Here is an 8,024-nt window from a genome sequence, read left to right as displayed (position 1 = left end):
ATTTGCTTCTAACAGTTCAGAGCGCTTCAGTGGGATGTAAATGATAGTGGACAAGTACTAAGGAAGGGGAGGGAAGATGTAATGGACTACCAAAAAGTTTTTTTTGTTAGGAGAGGAGTTACTGGCAGGACAGCAGAGCAGCTAGACCACTCATGCATCTGATAAGTTAATATGCATTTAATCTCTGTTGTGTACTGGCATGAGCAGGAGGCACCAACAGTGTTTGCCCTGGTAGCACACTCTGTTCTGTCTTTGAGATTAAGCCAGTACTTCTTATATCTTAAAAACACCGAAACAGAGGGGCTTGGGAATTTTGAAAGAGGGACTGGTTAGAAATGAAAAGCAGAAGTGATGGAAGAGGGAAGTTGTGGAAGGTGGTCTTAGTAATTACACTATCTTATCTTTTCTCATTAAAGAGCTTAAAAGTAAAGGCCAGGTCTCATGAGGAAGGTGTTTTTCTGGTTTTGTTTGTTTTGCATTTAGTGAATTTAAATGTATGACTCTACAAATCTGATAAGTATACTTATATTCTGTTTCTCTAATTTCAAAATTCCCCTTCTGCCCTCTTCTCAAAGTATCTTTATAGAACAGAGAGAAATTATAACAAACCTGTTTCTATTTTTGTCTTAAGGAGTGCTTGTTCCCCATCAGAAGGATGGTAAAGTTATTTGGACCTTGTTTTTGCTTTATCCCTTGATCTTTTAAGTGTTTGAACGGTAAATACTTCTGTGTTTATTAGCTAGTGTGTGTTATGAGAGTTGAGATATGAAAAGATTTGGAAGAACCAGTAACATAGATAATACTATAGTTGTGAATGCTTGTGTTTAGCGAAAAACAGGACAAATACAACTTCAAAGTTTTTTTTTTTTAAAGTTTTTTTAATTACTTTGAAACAGTTATGATTTTGTAACTAGTACAGATCTTAAGGCATCTTTTGAGTTTTGAGACAAATACTCTGATTATGGCTAGTCATACTTTTAAACATAATTTTAAGTATGAACAAAAGCTATGGCTATCAGTTTCCAGGTGACATACAAAAATTAACAAGACAAAGATATCTGCAAGCTCTGTCTGCTTTTGAATCTAGTAACTTTTTGTCACTGACTTTAAAAGTCTGTTAGTTAAAGAAAAATAAAATCACGCAGACTGAAGATGAGAAAAGAATTTAAAAGAATTACTTTTGTCTGAGAGACAAGGGAAGAGAGACAGCGGTTAGCTGTGAATCGCTGGAAGATTATCTTTTTGCATCTTGCAAATTATCAATACATTGTGGAGAGGTGAGAATAGCTGGCCAGAGTTTGGACATAATCTGTTGTGTCTTTTGCATATTACATAAACAGGTTTCTGCTCACAGGTGTACGTGTATGTTCATGAACAGAAAGGCAAGTTGGATTACATAAAATAATAAGTGAATGCAGGGATATCAGTGAAGATGTCATCTCTAAATTCAGTGGTGATATATTCTCGCTGTACTTCAATAGTTATAAAAGTTTAAGTAAACAGTTAAGAGCTAGGACTCAGTACCTATTATAAACAAAGAAGTCAGTGACACTAACAATTAGTATGGAAAAATCCAGTTCTGTACTGAATGGTTTGACACCATTTACAGAATGGTACTTCTTAAAGGGCACTCTGTGGAGGTTCTACAAGGGAATGCAGTTTTATGTTTCGGGCAGGTGTGTGTATGCACTGTCTGGAGCTCTGGTAGGAATTGGCGTTTGTAACTTTCTCTGTTCTTCTCTTCCTTTCCTAAGCATTTATGTACCTGGAAATTCAATAGTAAGCTGCAGGCTAGTTCTTCCAGAACTGTAGTAATGAGCTCTAAGGTGATCAGACTCAGTGGTTTGAGTTCAATAGATAATCACTTCTCCACATCTTCCCATGGGGAAATGTCACACGTGTTTTATAGGGAAGTTGACTGAGGATAGAGGGGAGCATGTGTGCTTCCTTTTGTTTTTCTATGGCCAAAGGTGAATCAGTTTTTCAGTGGCCAAGGAAATAACACTGAGAAGTGGTTCTTAATATTGATCTTTTTCTTTCTGTTGGGACTAAAGCATTTATTAGTGCATAACCTGGTGGTTGTATTGAAGTAGAACGTGGTTAGTTCAGAAATAACACACCAGTATTGTGTGAGAAAATAGATTTTTTTTTTTTTTTCTTTTTGAACAATCAGATTCCGAAACAGAGGAAGAGAGAACAGAAATGGATAAAGTGGACAGGTAATTTGTGATCACTAAGGAAAAGAAGTGAACATTTTGTTAGAATGCTTATTAGAAGATCAAATAACGGTGGTAGCAAATCATGTTTGGAAAATTTGCTAAGGGGAACAAAATGAGAAGTTACAGCAGAAATATCTGTCAGTGCATGTAGATCAGAGAGTCAGCTAACAAAATCCAAAAGCTGTTACTTTCACAACCCACTGAACTAAACAAGAAAAGTCAAAGCATTGCCGTCTAAGCATGTTTTGTAATGGTGGTGTGAGCCTAGACTATTTGTCCTCTATGGCCAGTGGTAAAAGATCACCAATTTCTAACAGGGAAATTATCAACAAGGAGAAACATTTTTCTGGATTCTTTTAAAATAAACAAAAGTATTTGGAAGCTGCTTCTTGGCAAAGTGACAAGGTGTGATGCATTGGCAAACAGAATAGACCCAGTGTTTAACATTTCATTTTCCAAAGAGTTAATTTTCTAATGCAAAGGATCTTCTGTTCAGTAGTTTGGACAAATGTATTTAGACAGACACTTGAAAGGTGAAAGCTTACCGAGAAGACTATATTAGATAGTGAAATACTGGCTTTTGGCAGTCGAGAAAGAGGGTAGTCCTGGCTAAAGGCCTGTTCTAATGTAGTGACAAAGCAAAGACAACAACTGTAATTGGAAAACAATGTATAAACACAATTGAGTGCATTACAAGTGTAGTACAGCTTCCTAGAGCCTTTTGTTTGTAACTCCTTACTCACTGAGGAAGAAGAAAGTCCACAGCTTGTGTTGTTTCACCATTCGGAAGGAGAAACAGGGTATTTCTGCTATTTCTGTCAGTTAGTCAAAGCTGCTATGGAAAAAAAGAGCAGAGAAGTTGAAATCAGTTGAAAGAAAAATTCAGGGCTGTAAGGCTGAATTAATGACAGTCAATTACATTTTTATGGAAAATGTGTTGTCAAACAAGAGTATGTGTTTTGATTGCTTAGTTGATTAAAGAAATTGTGTAGATCCATTATAGATTTATTTTATGTATATAATCTAAGTTTTTAGATGACTTAAATCTCCCTTAAGGTATTGTTGCCCTAAGTAAGTATTTAGATAAGGCATCTCCTCACCTCACAGTTGCTCTACATTATGGGTAGATAATTTTGTTACTAGGGGAGCTGGAAGAGAGGAACAGAGGTAAGAAAGATGGGTGGCAGTTTTCTGTGGGGGTACACCTCAGATTAAGGCAGACCACTGAAGGAGCAGCAGCTGTGAACAGGCAGAGTGCCTTGATTGTTCAATACATACACATAACATGCTTTTTAAATAAAAAAGAAGTGTGATCTTTTTTTTTACAAATATGAAAATATGGTACTAAGCATCGGAATTGGACTGCATCCATGCTGGGATTGCTTTACCAGTGTTACTTCTGTTTTAGCATTCATGCAGCTACATCAAGGCAAATCTGCAATGGGTATAGGGAATTGTGCTGTACAGGTAAAAACATAGTTTTGTGGATACCTGTGAACAACTACAATTATATGTGCCGCAGTAGGAGATTAAATGGGCTCTTTTTCATGAAGATTAAGACTGTAGAGGTGAACTCCTGGGGAGAAAATAAAGGGTTGCAGAAGGGCTCTTTGATTAGCAGTGAAAGGAATGGCAAGAGCTAAGGACTGGAAAATGAGGCCTGGCAAATTCAGAAGTATAAAATAATTGAAAAATTATGTTTTATAAACAATTTTGTTGTAATAGCTCAAGTAAATACTAGCTGTTCAAATCATAAATGTAATAACTGTTCATTTCTAATTCAAGTGTGAGCCAGTTCAGGTTAAAAAAAATCTAACCAAATAGCGGTGGAAAGAAGACTGAAGTCTAATCTTTGTTCAGGTCCTGGATGGGAGCCAGTGTTCCTATAACTGTCATTTCTGCATTGCCTTAAAGATCAGTGAAGGTGTTGCTCTGTGTAATACAAAGTAATGAGTAGTGTAGAGGGAGATTTAATTCTTGCACATAGGAAACAGCTTTAAAAATAAGCTGTTTTCGCAGGAATGGTTTTTCCTCTTTGAGTCCTGACTCATGCATGTAATTTTCAAATATTAGTTTCGTCAAGAATTTTATGGACTCCGTTATGGTTTGAAAAGTTAAGTAGTACAGTCTTTTTATTTGTTTACCATTTGGGTCCAACCTTCCGTTGCTTACAGGCAGTAAATCTGATTACTGACTCTTAGGTAGACCCTCTTCAGCTGAAGAACAGCGTGGTCTCACCGCTTTTCATGTAATTTCAGGGAAAGATGTAGAGACTTAACCTCATTAAAAGACAGAACATCCTATTATTTTGAAAAGATACAATTTCTGTGGCAGATTGTCTACAATTCCAGATATTTTCCCCTCCCAATTTTTAGCTGACCTAATTTGCAAACTAAAGATGTCATAGAAATGAGATTTCTAACTGTAACAAAATGGGGGCATAATAAAGTCTCAGTGACTGAATCAAAAGTTACCTACTTTTATTCGACTTCATTTAAACTGCTTATGGAATCTGTGCTGTAAGCGGTACAATTAAGACAAGATTTGTCAGAAGCTTCTGAATACATTGATCTTTTTAAAGATGTCTCGTTTTCCTGTGCACTTTTCTGTGCTTTATCCACGTTTGATGTGACTGCAGATGAGCTGTGTGGCTCCATTTTATATTTATGGGCATAATGTCCTGCAGTCAAAACTATTAAATGTTTGTTCCAGTGTAAACATAGAAAATTACACGATTCACTCAATTTGGAATTTTCTTATGATTTAATATTTGCTTGGTATTTGTTAAGAAGGTGAATTTATAATTCAAGTGATACTCTTGTTTTTATTACATGCAAATATACGCCTAGAAAGTTTATTGTATCCGGAGGGGACAAAACCCACCCCCCCTCATGAAATACCTTACTGACTGCAGTAGCCAGAAATACGTGCACTAAATCTTATTTTAACTGTATTTTATTCTATATATGTGGAGGTGTGGTATTTTGGGAAAAGGCAAAATATTACTTTTCCATGAGAGAGGTTAGTTAGTCTGTGGAAGCCACTGTTGTTATTGAGCATAACTTTGTTAAAACCTTCACTTTGCCCACAAGTTCTTTTCACATTTTTTGTTTTGTTCTTACTTATTAGCTGTTAGAGCTGTTAGCAGTAATGATAGGTCTTCCTCCTTATCTTTTAAGGTGTTTTACAAGAGCAGTGCTCACATTTACCTCTTGGTTGGTGATGATACGTAGATTGCAAATAATGTTCCTTTCCCATTTTCCTTATGCATGTTTTCATCATTCTAGTAAATGCAACCTAGTGCGCAAGGCATCACTGATATTTATAGTAATTTGCTGTTGTGGGAGGCTCTCCTTTTTTCTACTTCTCCCATCTTCCTTCTCTGTTTATTTGTGACAGGGATTTATGAAAAATGTCTTGAAATGAGATTTGGAAGACAACCATGGTACAGAGGAGCAATAGGTTGTCATCAGTTGTTCTGCTTTTTTCCCCCTGCTAATTGAGTTTAAATTGAGTTTAATTTGAAGTAAAATCTCACAACAGATTGTGAGAGATCCTTGTACAGTTGAAAGTAAAGTTGTGCTAATATTGCTCTGTTAATAACAGTCTGATGTTGCCAGTGTGACAGATTTTACAACAATCATGTTGTTTCAGCAGTGACATTGATTAGTTTATCAGATGCAGTATCAAGTTAAACTGTTGCAGGATAGGGTCAGAAGTAAGAAATCATAACGGGGTAACAGAAACCAAAAGTATATGTCCCAAAACTCATCTTGGAAAGAAAACAAGAGTGTGCTGTTTGCCAACAGCTTTGTGCTGTCAGCCTTCCTGCCTCCTTGCCTGGTTGCGCAGTGTCAGAAGTCAGAATAAGGATATAGAAGTGCTTATGTTCAAAGGATATAGTCCATTCAAACTACAAATAATAAATTACGTTTTAATAATTTCAAGTCCTGTACCTACCACAGAACTTTCGCTGTGTATCTTCCGTTTTTTTTTTTCAACTGAGTTTATTCTCATTGCATGAGAATTTCTTTGTAAAATAGAAAAACAGCTGAAACAGAAATCTATGAAGTAAATACACAGGAAAATACTTCTTCCATTCTGGCTCAATTTATAATAATCACAGTGTAATTTTAGCAAAGAACATACAGATGTCTAATGATATTTCTCCTTCAATTTATTACTCTACGAAAATAATTAAAGTGAGATAAAGCAGTAATTAAAAACATGCTGTGGTAGTGAAACACTCAAATCATCCAGACAAACTGAGTTAAGCTGACCAATACTGGTTTGAGGGAAAATTCAGTAGCGTTTTTAAAAATCTGTCACTGGGAACAGACACTTTATTTCTGTGTCTGTTCTTGGAGTGTATGTACTCTGTATGTACTTTGTACTCGGTAAAACATCAGGTTTATCTATAGGAAAAGAGGAATTAGAATAATGCTCTCGTGTTGTCTGTTATTCTGTGTGTAATTCATTATATAAAAAGCCTTTTCTGGAGTTGCTGTTCATGTTGTTCTTTATTTTTCCAGCAGTTCTGGCAAAACCATGTATCGCTCTGATTCAATGACAAGTTCTTCTTGTATTTTTGTTTATTATAATTTAAAAAATAAGGTTGGCATTTTCTCTAATGCAGGTGCGTGTTGCCCTCCAACTTTCTGTGGTCCATAGCTACCTTCCAGCAGTTCTTTTCACATTCTGCCCTTTTCCTCTTGATCTGTAATCTCCATCCGCTTCACATCATTTTTAACACTCCTTGGGCATGAATCAATTTTGATTTTTTCCTATTAGTCAGTTACGTCTGTTTTTTCTTTTTCCCTTTTTTCCTTTCCACCCCCTCCCCTGCTCCGAAACTCCCAGCTAAACAAACCCAAACCCTGTGTTTAATTTTGGTTCTTGAATTGCGCAAGTGAACAGGTTGCCCAGAGAGGTAGGTCGTAGATGCGCCATCCCTGGAAACATTCAAGGTCAGGTTGGATGGGGCTCTGGGCTGCCTGATCTAGTTGAAGATGTCTCTGCTCACTGCAGGGGAGGTTGGACTAGATGACCTTTAAAGATCTCTTCTGATCAAAACCATTCTATGATACTATGATGAAGTAGAAAAAAGACAAGGTAATTATGGAGTCAGATTCTTCTCTCCTGTTAGTGTAAGACAAAATAAATTCAGTGATATTACAGCAGAATGTGTGAAGTGGGGATAGAATTTGGCTGTTAGAAAGCTAGAAGGTTTTAAGACAGAAGCTTATCGTCCTTAGCTATACCTTGGAGGTACTTTGTTTGAACAATGAGAGAGGGATAGCTAAGTTAATGTATTCTACATTTTTTAATATTACACTGAAACTTTCCTAAAGAGCGCTGTATTCTCTCCTTTTAAAAGAGATTAATGGCAGTTGGTAACTAAAACATTTTCTTCGGAGGAAACAAACGCATATCTAAAATACTCAGCAATCAAAGGATTCTGATGACTGGCACATGTATTGACGTTGAAAAAGAACTATTATGTGCATTGCAATATGATATATGTAACAGTTAACAGAGGAGAAAAATTCTGCCTTGTACCCTGGGAAATTATATATAACTGAATGTATTATTTGATATTAAAAGAAAAAAAAAAGGTGGTGGTGGGGAAGAGAAGGCATTTAAGTATATGCATGGTGTGGCATAGTGCCTGTCTGTCCAGTTCAGAGATACTCTTACCAGAAACGCCTCTGTATAAATAATGAGATGCTAATGTTGAACTCCAGTTTTGGTGCGTATGGTTGTATAATAATTATGTATTGTGTGCATGTGTGTATTTATGTAACA

Source organism: Buceros rhinoceros, unplaced genomic scaffold (assembly GCF_000710305.1).
Source record: "Buceros rhinoceros silvestris isolate BGI_N320 unplaced genomic scaffold, ASM71030v1 scaffold3834, whole genome shotgun sequence".
NCBI lineage: Eukaryota > Metazoa > Chordata > Aves > Bucerotiformes > Bucerotidae > Buceros > Buceros rhinoceros.
Note: the sequence above shows the minus strand (reverse complement) of the source record.